This window comes from Lucilia sericata, unplaced genomic scaffold (assembly GCF_015586225.1).
Source record: "Lucilia sericata isolate MDLA Ls3-8-SP2 unplaced genomic scaffold, ASM1558622v1 Contig000546F_arrow, whole genome shotgun sequence".
Lineage (NCBI taxonomy): Eukaryota > Metazoa > Arthropoda > Insecta > Diptera > Calliphoridae > Lucilia > Lucilia sericata.
Genome location: NW_023994556.1, coordinates 51,927 through 78,182, shown reverse-complemented (window position 1 = coordinate 78,182; position 26,256 = coordinate 51,927). Strand labels below are relative to the sequence as shown.

The window sequence follows — 26,256 nt, the reverse complement described above, 5'->3', positions numbered from 1 at the left end:
TAGACTATAGACTAGACTATAGACTAGACTATAGACTAGACTATAGACTAGACTATAGACTAGACTATAGACTAGACTATAGCTAGACTATAGGGACTATAGACTAGACTATAGACTAGACTATAGACTAGACTATAGACTAGACTATAGACTAGACTATAGACTAGACTATAGACTAGACTATAGACTAGACTATAGACTAGACTATAGACTAGACTATAGACTAGGACTATAGGACTATAGACTATAGACTAGACTATAGACTAGACTATAGACTACTAGACTAGACTAGACTAGACTATAGACTAGACTATAGACTAGACTATAGACTAGACTATAGACTAGACTAGACTAGACTATAGACTAGACTATAGACTAGACTATAGACTATACTAGACTAGACTAGACTATAGACTAGACTATAGACTAGACTATAGACTAGACTATAGACTAGACTATAGACTAGACTATAGACTAGACTATAGACTAGACTATAGACTAGACTATAGACTAGACTATAGACTAGACTATAGACTAGACTATAGACTAGACTATAGACTAGACTATAGACTAGACTATAGACTAGACTATAGACTAGACTATAGACTAGACTATAGACTAGACTATAGACTAGACTATAGACTAGACTATAGACTAGACTATAGACTAGACTATAGACTAGACTATAGACTAGACTATAGACTAGACTATAGACTAGACTATAGACTAGACTATAGACTAGACTATAGACTAGACTATAGACTAGACTATAGACTAGACTATAGACTAGACTATAGACTAGACTATAGACTAGACTATAGACTAGACTATAGACTAGACTATAGACTAGACTATAGACTAGACTATAGACTAGACTATAGACTAGACTATAGACTAGACTATAGACTAGACTATAGACTATAGACTAGACTATAGACTAGACTATAGACTAGACTATAGGACTAGACTAATAGACTAGACTATAGACTAGACTAAGATAGACTATAGACTAGACTATAGACTAGACTATAGACTAGACTATAGACTAGGACTATAGACTAGACTATAGACTAGACTATAAGACTAGACTATAGACTAGACTATAGACTAGACTATAGACTAGGACTATAGACTAGACTATAGACTAGACTATAGACTAGACTATAGACTAGGACTATAGACTAGGACTATAGACTAGACTATGACTAGACTATAGACTAGACTATAGACTAGACTATAGACTAGACTATAGACTAGACTATAGACTAGACTATAGACTAGACTATAGACTAGACTATAGACTAGACTATAGACTAGAACTATAGACTAGACTAGACTAGACTATCGACTAGACTATAGACTAGACTAGACTATAGACTAGACTAGACTATAACTAGAATAGGACTAGACTATAGACTAGACTATAGACTAGACTATAGACTAGGCTATAGACTAGACTATAGACTAGACTATAGACTAGACTATAGACTAGACTATAGACAAGACTATAGACTAGACTAGACTATAGACTAGACTAGATTATAGACTAGACTAGATTATAGACTAGATTATAGACTAAAGGAGTTGTCCCCTATAAATTTATTAATAATCCAGATTATGGCCTAATTCAGACTATAGATTAGATTATAATCCAGACTATGAACTAGTTTTTAGTTTGAACTAGAGACAGGGCTATTGACTTGGCTAGACCATGGCCCTGATTAAAGTCTATTATACGGACTAAATTAATATGTACTGGTTAATAGTCCTATATTTATTAGGATTTATATATTCCAATTCCACAACAATGACTATCAGGTTCGATCTAACATCGAGCGATATTTTTAAAAATTTCTAAAAAAGGCCCGTTTGCAACATACTCTCCTCACATACTGTTCAAAAATAAAAGCCTCTCATACATACTATTTGCATTTTAAATATTCTTTCTTTCTTCCTTTCATATTCGATTCTTTTTGTATTTAAATTGTTTAAATAAATATTGAATAAAAATTGAATCTACATGTTTCCCTTTTATACCAAATACATTTATACATACATATAAACAACAATTCTACAATATAAACACTCATATGTATAAAAAAGCTTATAAACAAATATTAAAGTGAATGTTAAAATAAATTGCTGATATTGATTTATTTTCTTTACAATAAAAAGTAAATTTACAGAAACATACACACACACACATTCATTCTCATTCTCGAACAAACAATAAATATTTTGTATACAGTCTATTGAATAAGTATGTCTGCCTTTGTAGTCAGTTTACAAGGAATAAGAATGTACAATATAATGTGGGTTGTCGATTCTATCACCCTCCCTTTTTAATGACATTTTAAAGTGTTATTTTCATGCTGGTTACTTGTCATCAACTAATAAATTAAAGAATTTTGTAAAGAAAATCAATAAAAGAAATGGTAGATTGATTTATTGTAATTTAAACAAAAGAAATGTGTCTATAGGTCATTATAAGCACTATTTATTACGTAGTATGTTAGTAAGTAAGCAGTATTTATTAAACATGATTTTTTAGTGTTCATAACTTTTAGTTTAGCTGTTAAAGTTTCGTGTAATGTTAATTAGTATGATATTGATTTAATATATATGTTACAACAAATATTTATCTCTTATTTTCACATAATTTATTTAACAAAGTTTTAATGAATTTATCCGCTGTCTTCTATAAATATTTGCATTAATCATTTGACTTGATATCAACGAAAATAAAGTTATTTCCGCTTTTTGTTTTTACTACATGTCAAACTTAAAATACTTAGATGTAGTCCGTACCTCACATAATGCCAAAGTTTAGTCAAATCAACAGTAAACTATTTAAGTGAAATATTTATCACATGATTAATTACAGTTTGTTAAGGTTTGGATAGGAGATGGAGGAGGATGTGGAAAAAACGAAATGGAACAAAAGCACGTCATGTTAAATATAATGAAAATAGTAGAGCAGAAACTAATAATCAAAGTAGTGGAAAACAACAAGTTAATCCAGCAAAGGTAAAAATAATAGAATAAACGAATTAAGTTTGGAGTCAAAAATAATTAGTTGTAGTAATTATATCTTTGATAGATAGATAGATAGGTAGATAGACAGACAGATAGATAGATAGATATATAGATAGATAGATAGATAGATAGATAGATAGATAGATAGATAGATAGATAGATAGATAGATAGATAGATAGATAGATAGATAGATAGATAGATAGATAGATAGATAGATAGATAGATAGATAGATAGATAGATAGATAGATAGATAGATAGATAGATAGATAGATAGATAGATAGATAGATAGATAGATAGATAGATAGATAGATAGATAGATAGATAGATAGATAGATAGATAGATAGATAGATAGATAGATAGATAGATAGATAGATAGATAGATAGATAGATAGATAGATAGATAGATAGATAGATAGATAGATAGATAGATAGATAGATAGATAGATAGATAGATAGATAGATAGATAGATAGATAGATAGATAGATAGATAGATAGATAGATAGATAGATAGATAGATAGATAGATAGATAGATAGATAGATAGATAGATAGATAGATAGATAGATAGATAGATAGATAGATAGATAGATAGATAGATAGATAGATAGATAGATAGATAGATAGATAGATAGATAGATAGATAGATAGATAGATAGATAGATAGATAGATAGATAGATAGATAGATAGATAGATAGATAGATAGATAGATAGATAGATAGATAGATAGATAGATAGATAGATAGATAGATAGATAGATAGATAGATAGATAGATAGATAGATAGATAGATAGATAGATAGATAGATAGATAGATAGATAGATAGATAGATAGATAGATAGATAGATAGATAGATAGATAGATAGATAGATAGATAGATAGATAGATAGATAGATAGATAGATAGATAGATAGATAGATAGATAGATAGATAGATAGATAGATAGATAGATAGATAGATAGATAGATAGATAGATAGATAGATAGATAGATAGATAGATAGATAGATAGATAGATAGATAGATAGATAGATAGATAGATAGATAGATAGATAGATAGATAGATAGATAGATAGATAGATAGATAGATAGATAGATAGATAGATAGATAGATAGATAGATAGATAGATAGATAGATAGATAGATAGATAGATAGATAGATAGATAGATAGATAGATAGATAGATAGATAGATAGATAGATAGATAGATAGATAGATAGATAGATAGATAGATAGATAGATAGTTACATCAAACACTATTCCCGATGAGTCCGGTCTATAAAAGCCCCGCTTTTGAAAATTACTTTACTGAGATGTTCCTAATGGTTCTGTTTTACTTCTTATAGAAGAACTTTTAAAATCAAGTTTTCTGGATATTTTAATGGATCTTTATCTTTTAAAGTATTAAAATGTTTATATTTCTAAGTGATCTACCAAAATCGTTAAATAATAGTGTCTTTTTTTATTATAATGGAACAATAATCATAAAAAACTACTTCCGTCAATAAAGGGACTCTAAAGAAAACTTGTTATAGTTTTTAAACTTTTTACAGATTACAATTAGCATAAAATTTAAAAAACCTTTTCAGGTGGTAGGGTGTACTAATATTTTAAAAATAAACAAATCTGTTTAATATTTTTTATGATTTTTTTTTATTCTTCTATATACAGTTTTATAAATATCATAAAATAACAGAAAGACAAGAGAAACAAATCAGCAAATTAAGGTGTGTCAAAAAAACACCACCAAATAATAGTATGAACGTTACAAATTTCAAGAACGTTGAAACAAAAATTCTAATTTCAATATGCAAAACAGAGTGAAAAATTTATCGGAACTTATAAAAAATGAATGTAAAAGTGTTGATTTTCAACTGTTGACTTTAAATGTTAAACACGTTTTTATATATTTCTTAAAATTTGACGTAATTTTTTCATAAGAAACTGCAGACTTTTTAAAAAATCTTTTGTTTGCTAATATTTTTGCAGTATTTTAAATAAATATTTAAAATTTTATTTACTTGGGGGGTACAGCTTAAAAAAAAAACGTGTGAACAATGTTTTTTATTCAAATACCGGCTTTTTATATTGATTAAATGAATCACCATCTTTGTGTCAAACAAAGAATGGTTTATGGCAAAAGAAATATACGTTAGTTTATTTTTTGTATACCATTTAATTATTGACATTATTTAAAATAAAGAACTCAAAAAACTAGACTTACCTTGAAATTTTGTAACGCTTGGTTAAAAGAGTACATTGACTCTGTAGAGTTTGTTTATTTTATTTTTTGCCATTTTAACACTTGATATTTGACACTGAAATTGAAATGAAATAAAAAAACAACGTTTAATTAAAAATTATTAAATTAATACTAACTTCTTTAAAAATTTTAAGATATGTAATATACATACTTCTAGTCTAGTCTATAGTCTAGTCTATAGTCTAGTCTATAGTCTAGTCTATAGTCTAGTCTATAGTCTAGTCTATAGTCTAGTCTATAGTCTAGTCTATAGTCTAGTCTATAGTCTAGTCTATAGTCTAGTCTATAGTCTAGTCTATAGTCTAGTCTATAGTCTAGTCTATAGTCTAGTCTATAGTCTAGTCTATAGTCTAGTCTATAGTCTAGTCTATAGTCTAGTCTATAGTCTAGTCTATAGTCTAGTCTATAGTCTAGTCTATAGTCTAGTCTATAGTCTAGTCTATAGTCTAGTCTATAGTCTAGTCTATAGTCTAGTCTATAGTCTAGTCTATAGTCTAGTCTATAGTCTAGTCTATAGTATAGTCTATAGTCTAGTCTATAGTCTAGTCTATAGTCTAGTCTATAGTCTAGTCTATAGTCTAGTCTATAGTCTAGTCTATAGTCTAGTCTATAGTCTAGTCTATAGTCTAGTATAGTCTAGTATAGTCTAGTCTATAGTCTAGTCTATAGTCTAGTCTATAGTCTAGTCTATAGTCTAGTCTATAGTCTAGTCTATAGTCTAGTCTATAGTCTAGTCTATAGTCTAGTCTATAGTCTAGTCTATAGTCTAGTCTAGTCTAGTCTATAGTCTAGTCTATAGTCTAGTCTATAGTCTAGTCTATAGTCTAGTCTATAGTCTAGTCTATAGTCTAGTCTATAGTCTAGTCTATAGTCTAGTCTATAGTCTAGTCTATAGTCTAGTCTATAGTCTAGTCTATAGTCTAGTCTATAGTCTAGTCTATAGTCTAGTCTATAGTCTAGTCTATAGTCTAGTCTATAGTCTAGTCTATAGTCTAGTCTATAGTCTAGTCTATAGTCTAGTCTATAGTCTAGTCTATAGTCTAGTCTATAGTCTAGTCTATAGTCTAGTCTATAGTCTAGTCTATAGTCTAGTCTATAGTCTAGTCTATAGTCTAGTCTATAGTCTAGTCTATAGTCTAGTCTATAGTCTAGTCTATAGTCTAGTCTATAGTCTAGTCTATAGTCTAGTCTATAGTCTAGTCTATAGTCTAGTCTATAGTCTAGTCTATAGTCTAGTCTATAGTCTAGTCTATAGTCTAGTCTACAGTCTAGTCTATAGTCTAGTCTATAGTCTAGTCTATAGTCTAGTCTATAGTCTAGTCTATAGTCTAGTCAATAGTCTAGTCTATAGTCTAGTCTATAGTCTAGTCTATAGTCTAGTCTATAGTCTAGTCTATAGTCTAGTCTATAGTCTAGTCTATAGTCTAGTCTATAGTCTAGTCTATAGTCTAGTCTATAGTCTAGTCTATAGTCTAGTCTATAGTCTAGTCTATAGTCTAGTCTATAGTCTAGTCTATAGTCTAGTCTATAGTCTAGTCTATAGTCTAGTCTATAGTCTAGTCTATAGTCTAGTCTATAGTCTAGTCTATAGTCTAGTCTATAGTCTAGTCTATAGTCTAGTCTATAGTCTAGTCTATAGTCTAGTCTATAGTCTAGTCTATAGTCTAGTCTATAGTCTAGTCTATAGTCTAGTCTATAGTCTAGTCTATAGTCTAGTCTAGTCTATAGTCTAGTCTATAGTCTAGTCTATAGTCTAGTCTATAGTCTAGTCTATTCTATAGTCTAGTCTATAGTCTAGTCTATAGTCTAATCTATAGTTTAGTCTATAGTCCAGTCTATAGTTTAGTCTATAGTCTAGTCTATAGTCTAGTCTATAGTTTAGTCTATAGTCCAGTCTATAGTTTAGTCTATAGTCCAGTCTATAGTCTAGTCTAAAGTAAATGTCACATAAATAATTAGCCATAGTTTTGTTTATATTATATATTATTTATTGACGTGTTATTAACAAAAATCCATATGTAAAAAACACTTAGATATATAATAATAAAAAAATAAAACAACCAAACTTGATAAATTTTTAATGACATACGTCAAAACCAACGTAAAGTAAACACAAACAAATTAATTAACACTGCGAAAAAATATGTATGTTAACAAAATAATATATACATATATAGACAGATTATATAAATGAAATACCAGCCTAAATGTAAAAATAATTTTGGTAATAAAAAAAAAAGAATATGGTTGGATGGATATAGAATATTACAATAAATGAAAACAAATTTCAAACAAACATATATTTAATTATCCATAAAAATGAAGGTTTTAAGAACATTAAATAGAAAGGGCAGTATTTTAATAATAATGAAACTGGTTATTTGTATTATATTCAGTATATCCGCCTTAAGAATACTCGTATAAATCTGTGATTACTTCTATTATACTCTTTACCTTCGTAAGAAGGGTATATATTTTAATGGGTAAAATTTATTCTGAAAAATTAAAAAAATTAAAACTATTTTATAGCAAACTATTGAAATGTTTTCAAGATTTAAACAAATATTTCAAAAATATTTTCCGCTATTTAGCAACAAAAGCATTATTTATGGATGTGGCCAAACACTTACGAGCACTTAGACTAAAAAAATGGACTTATTGTTTACAAATTTTTTTTTAGTTTAAAAATTTAAAAGCTTTGAAAAAATAAACAAATGCATAAAAATGTTTCACATAATTAAATGAAAAAAGCAACGTTTAGTATTAATACCAAGGCTCGCACAAAAGTGTTATATTTTCACTTTTGAAAAACACTAAAATTAACAGGAAATGTTATTAAAAACAAAGTTTTTTTTTAAATAAAACAAAATTTTATTCAAAGCCTTTACAAAAACGACCACCTAAAGTGTTTAGAAACTGGAAAAAATTATTGATTTTTTAAAAAAGTTTTTTCGATGAAGATTTCATGTAAATTATACTTATTTTTGAACTAAAGCCGCTTAATAAATTACTATAGATTTGTCATGAAAGAAAAAAGTTTTCGAAAAAACTTTATTTTAATTTTCAAAACCCTAAACAAGTTTTTCTTAAATTTTTTATAAATTCAAGTATTTTCTTTTCCATTTTTTGTTATTATTTAAACCAAAATTAAATATGTTAATTTGTAGTTTATTTTTAATTTATGCTGTCAAATCTTTTAGATTTTATTTAAATTTCTTAATGACATTTTAACGGTTGTTACGTTTTATTATCGTCATGTGTAGGCCCCCAAATAAAAAATCTCTCGCCAGATTTCTCAAGAGTTTCTATATTTAATGAATGAATTAATTTATTATAAAAGAACTAGTTTATTTAAATTAATTGTATAAAATTTCCTAAATAAGAAGAACATTTGATTTGTGCTCATTTATCTAAAATCAGAAGGTATGACAGGTGTTGTTATACAATTGTGTTGATTAATTTTTGATAGGTCATTTTTGAAAATTTGTTAGTTGGTTAGGTTTAACAAGAATCAGGAAATGTTACAGTATAATTTTGCATAAATAAAAATAATAATGTAAGAAAAACAAGGAAATAATCCAACTATAAATCGAATTTTTGGTTCAAAAATTATAATCAAGCCAGATTTAACAAATACCGAAGACTAAAACTTCAGTAATCGCATTTAATCGATGCGAATCTTGTTTCTTTTTGGAATGTATTCACAAACCGGTCTTAGTCACATTTCGCCGAACGACTGACTCAAAGTATTTGTCTCATCTCATTTCATACACAAATTTTTCTCTCCCAAAATCTGTAGTTAGTCGACCCAGAATGGAAACTCATTCGACACTCACTGACTGACTTCGATTTTTTATGATATCTATAGATATTAGATAATAATAATTATTTTTTTTCTTCCAGGAGTCTCTATTGGCAATAATACTGGGCTTTACAAACTTCACAACTTGGCGAATTAAATTTGTTATTAAAATGTAAGTATCATAATACATGAAGACCCAAAATCTTAATGGTAGCTCTCTCTTTTTACGATCAAAGTTATCTCGTCTGAACTACAGTCTAGTATGGACCATATTACTATATTAGTCCAGATTAGACCATATTACTATATTACTACAGATTAGAACATAGTAATAGACTAGACTACAGTCCAGACTATAGACCAGATTATAGACTATAGTACAAACCATATACTTGACTATAGTCCAAACTAAATACTAGGTTACTGTCCAGAATAAACTCTAGACTATAGTCCAGACTATAGACTAGTCTGTAGTTCAGACTGTAGGCTAGACCATAGTCCAAACTATTGACTAGACTATAGTCTAGATTATCGATTAGGCTATAGTCCAGACTATAGACTATACTAAAGTCAAGACTATAGACTAGATATAGACTAGACTGTAGTCCCGACTATAGACTAAACTATACTCCAGACTATAGATTAAAATATAGACTAGACTTTAGTCGAGAATATAGAGTAGACTATAGTCCAGATTGTAGAATACACATTATTCCAGACTATAGAGTAGACTATAGTCAACACAATAGAGTAGACTATAGTTTAGTCAATAGACTAGTCTATAGACTAAATATATACTAGACTATAGTCCAGACTATAGAATAGACTATAGTCCAGAATATAGATTAAAATATAGACTAGACTTTAGTCGAGTCAATAGAGTAGACTATGGTCTAGACTATAGAGTAGACTATAGTCCACACTATAGAGTAGACTATAGTCCAGTCTATAGACTAGACTATAGTCCTGACTATAGTTAAGTCTATAGACTAGACTTTAGTCTGGACTATAGTAAAGTCTATAGACTAGAATATAGTCTGGACTATAGTAAAATCTTTAGTCAGGAATATATAGGTATAGAGTATAGACTAGACTGACTTGACTATAGACGTTATTATAGTTCAGACTATAGACTAGACTATAGTACAAACTATAGACTAGACTATAGGCCGGACTATAGTCAAGTCTATAGACTAGTTTATATTCTGTACAGTAGCCTAGTATTTAGTTAGGACTGTAGCCAAGTATATAGTCTGAACTATAGTCTATAATTCAGTCTAAATTCTGGACTATAGTCTATAACAATGTTCTAGTCTGTAGTCTGGACTTTAGTCAATTTATTTTCATATCTATAATCTATAATCTGGACTGTAGTTCTGTCTATAGTCTGGGCTATAGTCTATTCTATAGATTGAACTATGTTCTAGTTTATGATCTAGACTATAGTCTTGTCTATAGTCTGGACTACAGTTTTTTCTATAATCTGGACCTTAGTCTAGTTTATAGCCTGGGCTATAGGCTAGTCTATAGTCTGAATTATAATCTAGTCCATAGTCTGGACTATAGCCAAGTCGATAATCTGGACTTTTGTCTAGTATAGGATATAGCCTAGTCTAACTATGAACTATAGTCTAAATTTTAACTGGACTATGGCCTAATCTACAGTCTGAACTATAGTCTATACTCTAAACTATAGTCCAGGTTTTTGACTGGACTATAGCCCAGTATATATTCTATAGTAAGTCTGTAGTAAAGTCTATAGTCTGGACTGTTCTAGATCGGAACTATGACATGTCTTGTCTTTTTATTCCTTTGAAAAACTATATTGTTTACTAAAATATTTATTTAAATCAAGTTTTCATAACAAAGTCACTAAGAAAATGTTAGTTTGAACTTTTGTTCCAAACTTTCCCAATATGTATATAATATCAGTCCATGCTATCTACAAATTAAGAAAATAAATTGTACACAACAATTGTCAAATATTTGAATAATTTTTTCTTCTTTCTCTTATTTCAAAACTTGTATAATTTGTTAACTGTGTACACACACACAGCACACAGATTTTAAATGATGACAAAATAATTTATTTATAAACATTTTCTATACTCTCCACTTGTTTTGGTAGATTTTACTTGGTGTTTGTCTTTTGTCGTTGCCTCATTCAACGTCATCATTATAAACATTTCATGCCCCCATAAACCCACTATAAAAAGGAAAATTTTCAAAAAAATTTCTGACAGATGCAACCAAAAAGAAGCCAAATATTTCTTGTTTTTTTTGGTTTTTGTGCGCTTGAATAAGAAATAAAACTATTTTTATTAAAAACGAAAGAAACATGAAAAAGAGCTATGAAATGTATGAAATATTTTTTTTTAATAAGTATGCAATTGTCAAGAATTTTGTATATGAATATGTATAAAAAATGTTGATGATGTTAATATTGACAGTGTTTAGGAAGAGAATTTAAATAATTTGTAGAAAAATAAGAAATTTCTTTCAACATTTCAAAGAGTTGTATTTATATTATTTTGAAAAATTATAAAATTGTTGCTGGAGAAAATATGATCTAAATATATTCAAATTTTAGAATTTAAAGCGATTTGTTTTTAGCATTTTAACTGTAGCAACATGTTGCAGGATTAAAAATATTTAGCAACATTTAGCAACAAGTTTTTCAAAAAATTTTCAATTATATTTATGTATATCTGGTTATTAAATGAAATAGTGATGTTAATAAGATGTTACTGACTTATGTTTCTATTTTCATCAAATTTCATAAATTATTAAATCTTTCATATCATAGCAACATGTTGCTAACTGAAATTATTTGCACCTCAAGAAGTTTCTGAACAACAAACAACTTGTTTTTCATGTTTCTTTATTTCACATATTTCTTTGTCCAACACTTTTTTTCTGCTTCGTTGCACTGTGCTCATAAACAAGTCAAAACTAGCTGAAATATTTCAAATGTATAAGACATTTGGTTAAAGCTACTAAATATTTTTCTCTCTCTTTTTTCATACACATAAAAACAACTATTTTATTTTGTTTCTTTTTTAAATTTCTTTTCTTCAAAACACAAAGAACATTTATTTAGTTGGAATCGAGTCATAGTATATGAATAATGTTGTTGACTTGCTATTGCTGCAGCAGTTGCTGTTATAGCCATTGTTATGACATACAATAACAATTTCCTTTTCTTTCCATTTTCTGTGTTTTTGTGTTTTTTTTGGTGTTGCTAGTGAAGAATTTTGTAGGCGCTATAGTTAAAGGCAAGGTATTAACAATGGTGTAAACAGTTTGGACTCTGATTTCAATAGTTCTATTTTAAACTGATTTAATCTAGATTTAGTTTCAAGCAACATGTTGCTAGCAACAGTTCAAGCTTTATTTATTTAATTTCAAGAGAAACGTGTTTAGCAACATAAATGTATATGTATAATTACTCTATTATTGCTTTATTTTACTAAAATTTATATGATAGATTATGAAACGACATGTTTAGCAACATGTAAGTTGTTGCTAGCAATATTAAAATATTTTTTCTATTTTCTTCAGCCACTTGTTACCCTTAATATACATAAATAGTTTCTATACTTTTTGTTAAAGCATTCCCCTTAGTCGTTTCTAACCTCCAGATTTCAGCCTACTCTCTACTTAACAAATGTTCTGCTATTTGTTTTTTTTTTCTATATATTTAAATTGTATACTTAAGAAAAATGTTTATATTTTGGTAATGATTTGGAAATAATTAAGTAATTTATTATACAATTTTGTAATCATATACACATTTTAAACATAATTAATTACACTCAAGATTTAAAGGAAATGTCGCCGCTAAATACTTAAATGTTAAGCAGCAATTTAATTAAGTAATATTAAAAAGATTGGAAAAAATTATGAAAATTTTGAAACACTTGCATGTCAAGCTAACATATCGCATCTCAGGGGTCAGCGGCTGTTCTAAGTGATAAGAAAACTTTCACAATTAAACTATTTGAGTGAAAATTTCATATATTTGAATTCAAGTAAAATAGCATCCACTTTGGACGCTATAAACTTGACTACACCACAGACTATAAATTAGAATATAGACCTGACTATAGACTACAATGCAGACTGAACTATAGGTTAGACAATGTATAGACTATAGACTGACAGTAGACTATACTAAAGAATAGACTATAGACTAGACTAAACTATAGACTAGACTACAGACTAAACTACAGACTAGACTACAGACTAGACTATAGACTAAACTATAGACTAAACTATAGACTAGACTATAGACTAGACTATAGACTAGACTATAGACTAGAGTATAGACTAGACTATAGACTAGACTATAGACTAGACTATAGACTAGACTATAGACTAGACTATAGACTAGACTATAGACTAGACTATAGACTAGACTATAGACTAGACTATAGACTAGACTATAGACTAGACTATAGACTAGACTATAGACTAGACTATAGACTAGACTATAGACTAGACTATAGACTAGACTATACTACTAGACTAGACTATAGACTAGACTATAGACTAGACTATAGACTAGACTATAGACTAGACTAGACTAGACTATAGACTAGACTATAGACTAGACTATAGACTAGACTATAGACTAGACTATAGACTAGACTATAGACTAGACTATAGACTAGACTATAGACTAGACTATAGACTAGACTATAGACTAGACTATAGACTAGACTATAGACTAGACTATAGACTAGACTATAGACTAGACTATAGACTAGACTATAGACTAGACTATAGACTAGACTATAGACTAGACTATAGACTAGACTATAGACTAGACTATAGACTAGACTATAGACTAGACTATAGACTAGACTATAGACTAGACTATAGACTAGACTATAGACTAGACTATAGACTAGACTATAGACTAGACTATAGACTAGACTATAGACTAGACTATAGACTAGACTATAGACTAGACTATAGACTAGACTATAGACTAGACTAGATAGACTATAGACTAGACTAGACTAGACTATAGACGAGACTATAGACTATGACTATAGACTAGACTATAGCACTAGACTATAGACTAGACTATAGACTAGACTATGAAGATATAGACTAGACCTATAGACTAGACTATAGACTAGACTATAGACTAGACTATAGACTAGACTATAGACTAGACTATAGACTAGACTATAGACTAGACTATAGACTAGACTATGACTAGACTATAGACTAGACTATAGACTAGACTATAACTAGACTAGACATAGACTATACTAGGACTAGACTATAGACTATAGACTATAGACTAGACTATAGACTAGACTATAGACTAGACTATAGACTATACTATAGACTAACTATAGACTAGACATAGACTAGAACTATAGACTAGCTAAAGACTAGACTATAGACTAGACTATAGACTAGACTATAGACTAGATATGACTATACTATAGACTAGACTATAACGGACGATAGACTAGACTATAGACTAGACTATAGACGAGACTATAACTAGACTATAGACTATACTAGAGAATAGACTAAGACTAGACTATAGACTAGACTATAGACTAGACTATAGACTAGACTATAGACTAGACTATAGACTAGACTATAGACTAGACTATACTAGACTATAGACTAACTATAGACTAGACTATAGACTAGACTATAGACTAGACTATAGACTAGACTATAGACTAGACTATAGACTAGACTATAGACTAGACTATAGACTAGACTATAGACTAGACTATAGACTAGACTATAGACTAGACTATAGACTAACTATAGACTAGACTATAGACTAGACTATAGACTAGACTATAGACTAGACTATAGACTAGACTATAGACTAGACTATAGACTAGACTATAGACTAGACTATAGACTAGACTATAGACTAGACTATAGACTAGACTATAGACTAGACTATAGACTAGACTATACACTAGACTATAGACTAGACTATAGACTAGACTATACACTAGACTATAGACTAGACTATAGACTAGACTATAGACTAGACTATAGACTAGACTATAGACTAGACTATAGACTAGACTATAGACTAGACTATACACTAGACTATAGACTAGACTATAGACTAGACTATAGACTAGACTATACTAGACTATAGACTACTATAGACTAGACTATAGACTACTCTATAGACTATACTATAGACTAGACTATAGACTAGACTATAGACTAGACTATAGACTAGACTATAGACTAGACTATAGACTAGACTATAGACTAGACTATAGACTAGACTATAGACTAGACTATAGACTAGACTATAGACTAGACTATAGAGACTAGACTATAGACTAGACTATAGACTAGACTATAGACTAGACTATAGACTAGACTATAGACTAGACTATAGACTAGACTATAGACTAGACTATAGACTACTATAGACTAGACTATAGACTAGACTATAGACTATACTAGACTAGACTATAGACTAGACTATAGACTAGACTATAGACTAGACTATAGACTAGACTATAGACTAGACTATAGACTAGACTATAGACTAGACTATAGACTAGACTATAGACTACTATAGACTAGACTATAGACTAGACTATAGACTAGACTATAGACTAGACTATAGACTAGACTATAGACTAGACTATAGACTAGACTATAGACTAGACTATAGACTAGACTATAGACTAGACTATAGACTAGACTATAGACTAGACTATAGACTAGACTATAGACTAGACTATAGACTAGACTATAGACTAGACTATAGACTAGACTATAGACTAGACTATAGACTAGACTATAGACTAGACTATAGACTATAGACTATAGACTAGACTATAGACTAGACTATAGACTAGACTATAGACTAGACTATAGACTAGACTATAGACTAGACTATAGACTACTATAGACTAGACTATAGACTAGACTATAGACTAGACTATAGACTAGACTATAGACTAGACTATAGACTAGACTATAGACTAGACTATAGACTAGACTATAGACTAGACTATAGACTAGACTATAGACTAGACTATAGACTAGACTAAGACTATACTATATAGACTAGACTATAGACTAGACTATAGACTAGACTATAGACTAGACTATAGACTAGACTATAGACTAGACTATAGACTAGACTATAGACTAGACTATAGACTAGACTATAGACTAGACTATAGACTAGACTATAGACTAGACTATAGACTAGACTATAGACTAGACTATAGACTAGACTATAGACTAGACTATAGACTAGACTATAGACTAGACTATAGACTAGACTATAGACTAGACTATAGACTAGACTATAGACTAGACTATAGACTAGACTATAGACTAGACTATAGACTAGACTATAGACTAGACTATAGACTAGACTATAGACTAGACTATAGACTAGACTATAGACTAGACTATAGACTAGACTATAGACTAGACTATAGACTAGACTATAGACTAGACTATAGACTAGACTATAGACTAGACTGTAGACTAGACTATAGACTAGACTATAGACTAGACTATAGACTAGACTATAGACTAGACTATAGACTAGACTATAGACTAGACTATAGACTAGACTATAGACTAGACTATAGACTAGACTATAGACTAGACTATAGACTAGACTATAGACTAGACTATAGACTAGACTATAGACTAGACTATAGACTAGACTATAGACTAGACTATAGACTAGACTATAGACTAGACTATAGACTAGACTATAGACTAGACTAGACTAGACTATAGTCTAGTCTATAGTCTAGTCTATAGTCTAGTCTATAGTCTAGTCTACAGTCTAGTCTATAGTCTAGTCTATAGACTAGACTATAGACTAGACTATAGACTAAACAATAGACTAGAATATAGACTAGACCATAGACTAGACTATATATTAGATTATATACTAGACTATAGACTATAAAATGTGTCGCTGTTATGTCTTTGTTCATATTTTTCTATCTGTTTGCTACAGCATACTTCACTTCGAACTATAATTATTTAAATTAGTTCAATTTCATGGTCTTAAAATTTCAATTTAATTAATTTATTTGCAACCATATTTAGCACCATTACAACCAACATATTGTATACATTTTTTTTAAATCCATAAAAAGTAGTGTGAAGTAATTTAATTTCAAACAACAATAACAAATTATAATAAAAAAATAACACCTTCATAGAAAATTGTTTAACCATTTTTGCTTATATAGTTTATCTAAATTGTGTGATATTTTAACCATATTTAGATGAGAATTTAAAAAGCAAATTATTTCAAATTATAAAACCACAAAAGCTGAAATAAAAACTTAAAACAACAATTAAACTAAAACTCATATACAAATGCCATTTAAAGATTAATGAACTGCAATTTATTTGTTTCACAAAGCGAACTCTGCAGCTGAATGAATCTTTTGTACAAATTTAGAAAATTCATATAAATTTTAAATGTAGAAGTGGCATTGAAATTGAAATCAAAAACATCAATAGAAAAGTTTATTTTAATGCTGTCTTTTGTTCTTTTTTCTGTCTTTTTTCTCTTTCTATTTTCTAGTTAAAATTAATATGCAGATTTTTTTATTTTTAACAAAAATACTTTTGTTTTTTTAGTGTGTGATTTGCAATTAAAAACAACAAAGAAAATAAATGGTTTAGAAAAAATATGTTTTTTATAAATGTGGGAATAGAGTTAAAACTTGTGTTTTTTTCCATATTTCTCTAAATAGGAAGTTTATCGAAAATTTTATCTAAATAAATATTCATCGAAATATCGAAATAAATAGAAAATTTATCGAAATTTTCTCTAGAATTGAAATTTATAGAAAATTTTATCCATTTAATTAAATATTTATCGAAAATTTTCTAAATAAAATTTTTTGAACAAATTTCTAAATAAAATTTTTTTTTTAAAAATTTATCGAAAATTTTTTAAAAAAATTTATCGAAAATTTTTTAAAAAAATTTATCGAAAATTTTCTAAATAAAAATTTATTGAAAATTTTCTAAATAAAAATTTATTGAAAATTTTCTAAATAACAATTTATTGAAAATTTTCTAAATAAAAATTTATCCAAATTTAAAAAAAAAAATATCGAAAATATTCCCAAAATAAGAAATTATTCAAAAATTTTCTCCAAATAGAAAATTCAACGAAAAAAATTTGTTCTAAATAGAATAATTAACGAAATTTTTCTTAAAATTGAAAATTTGTCGAAAAGTGTGTACCCAGGGAGGCGTATAGATTAAGAAGACCTTCCCTAGTTATGATTTCATTCCAGGAAAGGCCAGGGGCACATAAGAGGATAGAAGATCATATTGATGATAGCAGGACAAAACCAAAACAGCAATTTTCAAGGTCAGCAAGCCAGCTAAATCAACCTCGGAGGAATTAATGTCGAAGAATTAATATCTCACGGTGGTCTTTTTCAACCACTGGGTGAGCTTTGTGACGACCCACCACCGTCCCATTGTGTTTGTTACACTTAGGTGGCAATTTACGTATATGGATGCCGGTCTAATATACGTGCACTTTGCTCAAGTACTTGAGCTATCTAATCTCTGACCATTGGTGCCCCGTTGCTTAACTTCCGAGATGTAGAACATCACTTCCATTTACAACCACGCAGATGGGATGGCCTCTGTTGATTTGGCAACAGCACCTAGAGACGTAACCGATAAACCAAAGTACGAATCCAATCAAATAAGCCTAGACTTTGTTCTTACTCACAGTGACACACTGTGGTAATTCTGATATGAACAGAGTTTACTCTGAACATATCTGAACAAGGAAGGAAAATTCAATGGTATCATTTGTATATGATACCTTTCATACATCATCATTCTACCCAGCACACTTATCATTCATTCGACACACTCATAAGAGAAAAACATACGACACACTTATTCTAGGTAAACGGGTGGGTGAGGCCCGCTTGAAATTTTTTGTAAAGGGTCGAGAATTTCCATATCTAACTAAAAAATGATATTAAGGGATAAATATGGACTAAATTGTTGTAGCTATCTGAGACCCTATTAAAATTTTGATATAAATCATAGTTTTAGAAATTTAACAAATATGTAATATAAGACAAAATCTTTATTTATGAACAAAACTCAATGAAATTTTCAACGCTCGTTAAATTTGTCATTTCAAATAAGAAAATGCAAAAAAAAATTGAAAAGGTCAAAGGGCATCCCGCAATTCCCAAAAATAGGAATGAAAATCCCAAAAATGGGATTTTTTACTTTTTTGCCCATAGGGTCCACATTTCTTTCAGGGCTGGGAAAATACTTTTGGAGTAAATAGAAAACATATTGAAGTTTCCAAAACTGCTTTCAGTTTTCTGATCCCAGCTTTGGGATTTTAGAACATGTCGCCCAAAGTTGAAGTTTTGATAAAAAATAGGTCATATTCGGAAGGACGCAGTGGCAACATTTTCAAAAAATAGGACAAGTTTTTTACGCCAAAGCGTTCTGCGTAAAGATACCTTTTAGAAAACTATAAAATTGTTATATGTTCTTAAAGAAAATTTTATTTTATTAATAAAAGAGTTAAGACACATTTTTGGCAAAAAACGGCAAAAATCTAAAATTTTTTGAATTTTTAAATTAAAAAACGTATATTTTTGGATCTGTAAATGATATTGATCTGAAATTTTTTGTATATTATTGGAAATTTTGTTGTCTAACTATTGAGTCCATTTGGTCCAAAATTACGCCCGGTATTCAAAAAAAGGCAGACCAAGGTATGGTAAATTTTGTATCACTAAATTTTTAAATGCCTATAACTCAGATATTATAAGAGATAAGTAGTATGTCAAAAAACAAAAAAATGGCACGAGTTTAAAAATTTTACATGTCGTAGGTACCCTACTTTGAGCCTCCACAGCGCCGTCCCTGGGGCATCTGCGGGGTTCATCTTCAAAACTTAAACTCGAATACTCCTTGGCTACGCTCACGCCAATTTTATCCCGATCGAATCAGCCGTTTAGAAATGCCAGATTTATTTCCAAAAAATTTCGATTCTGCCCCACTGTGCGCCATCTTACGCAAGGTAGCCAAGACAAAACAGGCGAGAAGGTAGTAGACAGTGTAGTAATCCAACGGACAAAGACTCAATAGACCTGCACACCTTTGTCTGGTCAGGAATAACATAATGGACCAGGCACTTGTTTCAAATAAATCTCTATCTATTAAATCAAAATTTCAATTATTTAAATGAGGGTGGTTGAAGGTAAAGATTTTCTTTCTCCAAAAATTATACAAACCGCCATTTTGTTTTCTTTTCTGCAAACAATTACCTGCAAAATAAGCCTAAATTTAGGTTTATTACTGCAGATACATATAACTAATCATTGCAAAAATAAACTACTTGTTTTTTATATTATTTTCCTAAAATTTGCAACACAGATGTTCTCAAAAGATTAAATCAACAAATAAAATAAAATCTGTCAACTGAAAATAACTTATTAAATCGATTTGTAGCAGTTAATGTGTTAGTTCATAGAGCGCAAAACAGTCAAGTAGAGACGAAAGGACTCCATTTTCTAGCATTACACTATTGACAAGTGGTTATTTGTTAGTTTTATTAAGCTATTTTTTGCAAAAATTCTTATAAAAATAACATTTTGGCTAAAGCCAAAAACCAATTATAGATTATATTTGTAATACTGCCAGTTACAAATTACCTAACAGATTATCCTTGTTCCACTTTCAATTAAGTACTAAAAAGATTTGTTTGCATTAACTAAAACAAACCCTTAAACAGAAAATGTTCAAATATTTATACAAAAAAGGTAAAGAGAGCAAAAGTTTGGCAACTTTTACTAACAACCTGGTGGGAATGCAAAAAAAAAAAAACACAAAATATAATTATATATGTATGTAGTTCGAAAAGGAAACAAGTTAGAAGAAGTGGAATTAAATTGGAATTGTTAAAACAGGATATTTTTTAAATTTTAGCTTTCACACTAAAAGCTCTTCTCGCAGGCATTTCAACAGAAGAGAAAGAGGAAACTGAACAATTCAATCCTGACAAATTAACAATGAGTTTTATATGTTTCGTTTGTTTAGTAAAGTATACTCTCATATACAAACAAAATATTTGGTTATTTTTATATCCGGTAGTTATCCTACCAAATATACTTTGGGAAAAGCTGCAACATATACATTGTTAATATATAGAAATGCGTATGCTTTCGTATGAAGAACATCCTTTCATACATATAAAAACCAACAATACTTGAACCCCGTCTGCCTCTCATACACACTCTCAAAAACAACATTTCGCATCCATTTTCCGAAAAACCAACACTTATTTATTTCCTGCCATTGTTGTTTTATCTCAATCTCCCTATTTATATCACACTCTACTGATCCTTCTCTCATTAAATTTTATACAACATCCTGTATACATGTTTTAAATACGATTATATGTGTTTGTTTAATAGTGTGTGCATGTGTGCGGCAGTTTGACCAGAGTATTATTTTGTATTCGTTTTTTTTTTTTTTTGCAGTGTTGTCAATATATCAACAAATTAAAATCAACAATATATTTGGGTCATGAAGGCAATTTCCGTTTTTATTTACCTCTCGTGTATAAGTTTCAAGTATTATTTGATTTAATTTTTGTTGTTTTTTTTTTTCTTTGTTCAAGTGTTTTACTTAGTTTTGTCTATAGCAGCTCCACTTCTGCACCTCATCACCAGCCCTCTTACTATTGTTATACAAAGCTATTTCATTAATATGTATGTATATATGTAAATGGCATCCTTTCGGAATATTATTAAATTAATAATGTTTTTGTGTGTAAAAGTTATTGAATATTTAATATGCCTTAACTCAAATTTAATTATATTTTCTTGTTGATTTTATTTAAGCTCTCATGAATTTTAAATTTATTTGCAAAAATAATCTTGTAATTTCAAAAATTTATTGTAATATTACAATTTTTACTCTACAAATTAATTACACAGAATTTTATGTTCTTTTAAGCTTAATTGATTTCTAAGAACCTAATTGGGAAAAATAATTAGGCATTAAGGATATTAAAAGCTTTCAAATATTAATTAATTCACTTTAAAACTGTTGATGCTTTATTGAATGTAAATTTTACTATGAATTTTATATTCAAAATAAAAGGGAAAGTCTTGCTGCTGCCAGACTAGAGGCTTAATATTAATTACTGAAGACTAGACAGTAATCAGGACTAAGACCAGACTGTAATACAGACTACAGACTAGACTATAGTCCAGAGTATAGACTATATTCAAGATTACAGACCAGAGTCCAGACAATAGTCTACATTATAGACTACGGACTAGACCATAGTCCTGACTACAGACCATACTATAGCCCAAGCCGTAGATTTGACACTATAGACTAGACATTAGTCCCAAATTAAATTTTATCTAGTAGACTAGATGAAATTTATGCCAATATACTATAGTCCATACTATAGACTGCTCTATAGACCAAACCGCAGACCAGTCTATAGACTATACTGATGTAAAGACTAGATTATAGTCCAGATATAAACTAGATTATAGTCCGAACTATAAACCAGAATATTGTCCAGATTACAGACTAGATATATACTAGATTTTAGTCAAGATTATACTATAGTCCAGACTATAGACTATACTATAGTCGAGACTATAGACTATACTATAGTCGAGACTATACTATAGTCCAGTTTATAGACTATACTATAGTTCAGATTATAGACGTTACTATAGTCCAGACTATAGACCAGACTATAGACTAGACCAGACTATAGACTATACTATATTCCAGACTATAGACTATACTATAGTCCAAACTATAGGCTATACTATAGTCCAGACTATAGACTATACTATATTCCAGACTATAGACTATACTATAGTCCAGACTATACTATATACTATAGACTATACTATAATCCAGACTATCGACTATACTATATTCCAGACTATCGACTATACTATAGTCCAGACTATAGACTATACTATAGTCCAGACTATCGACTATACTATAGTCCAGACTATAGACTATATTATAGTCCAGACTATCGACTATACTATAGTCCAGACTATCGACTATACTATAGTTCAGACTATCGACTATACTATAGTCCAGACTATAGACTATACTATAGTCCAGACTATAGACTATACTATAGTCCAGACTATAGACTATACTAAAGTCCAGACAATAGACTATACTAAAGTCCAGACTATAGACTATGCTATAGTCCAGACTATAGACTATACTTTAGTACAGACTTTAGACTATACTATAGTCCAGACTATAGACTATACTATAGTTCAGACTATAGACTATACTATAGTCCAGACTATAGACTATACCATAGTCCAGACTATAGACTATACCATAGTCCAGACTATAGACTATACTATAGTCCAGACTATAGACTATACTATAGTCCAGACTAAAAACTATACTATAGACTATACTATAGTCCAGACTAAAGACTATACTATAGACTATACTATAGTCCAGACTATAGACTATACTATAGTCCAGACTATAGACTATACTATAGTCCAGACTATAGACTATACTATAGTCCAGACTATAGACTATACTATAGTCCAGACTATAGACTATACTATAGTTCATTCTATAGACTATACTATGGTCCAGACTATGGACTATATTATACTCCAAAAAATAGTCTGCACTTTAGTCCAAATATACTATACTATAAATAGTCCAGACCGCAAATTAAACTGTGGCCCATACTAGTCTATAGTCTGGTTTATAGTCTGAGCTATATTCTAGTATCTAGTCTATATGGACTATAGTCAAGTATATCCTCTAGTTTTTAGCCAGAACTATAGTCTGGCCTATTGTCTGATCTGTAGTCTACAAATAAGTCCTAAATAACAAATATTGTGAGATCTTTCTTAAAAAATGCCCTTCCATTTACAATAATTTTATCAACAATTTTCACATGAAACAAACTAAAGCCAAACACAAATTGATTATGATTAATTGCAACATTTATAAATATGGGCTATTTCGCATAAACACCTTTGTATTAAATAAAAAACACACGCTCAAGAAACCACCTGTGTTTATAAAATTTTGTTAAAACAAAATATAAACACTGTGAAAACAACAACAATAAACCGTATCCCGGAAATTTCTGCATCGTTACACGTTAAAAAAACCACCTTCTAAATATATGTATGTAGTTACGATTTGTATGAATTATATTTTTGCATTTAAAGTGCAGAAAAACTATTGGTACTCGTAATTATAGAGTTAGGCAAAAACTATTATTTCTCAAGACTTTCGTCAGCTGAAATTAAATTTTTAAATAAAAACAAACTTAACTTTTCATACTAGAGTTACAAAAATAAAAGAAAATTCCTCTAAAACTGTTAAGAGAGACATTCATATACATAGTCGTACATAAATACACTATTTTTTATATGCTTGCATATGAGTTTCATAAATTGAAGTTTGAATTAACATGCAACATGTTGCATGCATTGTTTATATTATTATGATTATTAGTATGATGTTTAGTAGTTTGTTATTAATGCGGCAATTTATTTTCTGTGTTTCTCTAGTTTTTTGTTCTTTTGCTTACATTTGGCTCAGAGACTCAGGTTGCCACAATTATAAATAAACAACATACAAATTACATATTTATGCAAAATTGTATTGTGTTGGCTATAAGACAATCATATCTCTCCAGGTTTTATTAAGAGGGTAACAGTTGTTTTGATGTGAAAAAATTATAATTGTTAGAGCAAAGTTAGAAGAAATATTTGATAGGATAGTTGAGGTTGCTTAAGAAGCAAACATCCTATGCATAAGAGATCAGTCAGTGCTTTAGGTGTTTTTATAATCAAGGGATCTGACTATGAATTAAATCCAAAGGAATATTCCAGAATCTTTTCAGATAATGATATCAACATATTGAATAATGTATTTTAATGAATTTCCTATTTTGCTAACATTTTATGAATTCTAAAAATCAAGTACGAATTGTGCTCAAATCAAGCCCATTTTGGGTGTAATTAAATATTTTATTTAGACTATAGACTAGACTATAGACTAGACTATAGACTAGACTATAGACAAGACTATAGATTAGACTATAGACTAGATTATAGACTACACTATAGACTACACTATAGACTAGACTATAGACTAGACTATAGACTAGACTATAGACTAGACTATAGACTAGACTATAGACTAGACTATAGACTAGACTATAGACTAGACTATAGACTAGACTATAGACTAGACTATAGACTAGACTATAGACTAGACTATAGACTAGACTATAGACTAGACTATAGACTAGACTATAGACTAGACTATAGACTAGACTATAGACTAGACTATAGACTAGACTATAGACTAGACTATAGACTAGACTATAGACTAGACTATAGACTAGACTATAGACTTTACTATAGACTAGACTAGACTTTACTATAGACTAGACTATAGACTAGACTATAGACTAGACTATAGACTAGACTATAGACTAGACTATAGACTATAGACTAGACTATAGACTAGACTATAGACTAGACTATAGACTAGACTATAGACTAGACTATAGACTAGACTATAGACTAGACTATAGACTAGACTATAGACTAGACTATAGACTAGACTATAGACTAGACTACTATAGACTAGACTATAGACTAGACTATAGACTAGACTATAGACTAGACTATAGACTAGACTATAGACTAGACTATAGACTAGACTATAGACTAGACTATAGACTAGACTATAGACTAGACTATAGACTAGACTATAGACTAGACTATAGACTAGACTATAGACTAGACTATAGACTAGACTATAGACTAGACTATAGACTAGACTATAGACTAGACTATAGACTAGACTATAGACTAGACTATAGACTAGACTATAGACTAGACTATAGACTAGACTATAGACTAGACTATAGACTAGACTATAGACTAGACTATAGACTAGACTATAGACTAGACTATAGACTAGACTATAGACTAGACTATAGACTAGACTATAGACTAGACTATAGACTAGACTATAGACTAGACTATAGACTAGACTATAGACTAGACTATAGACTAGACTATAGACTAGACTATAGACTAGA

General features: G+C 29.5%; 1 protein-coding gene across 1 annotated transcript in view; it reads left to right on the top strand.

Moving 5' to 3' along the window:
- The window catches only part of LOC119606030 (protein phosphatase 1 regulatory subunit 14B), a 57,811-nt gene that overhangs the window by 16,577 nt on the left and 14,978 nt on the right, over positions 1 to 26,256 (top strand). The window contains exon 2 of the mRNA XM_037959395.1: positions 9,203 to 9,273. The gene's annotated coding sequence lies outside the window, so the exon portion shown is untranslated. The remainder of the gene's footprint in view (positions 1 to 9,202; positions 9,274 to 26,256) is intronic.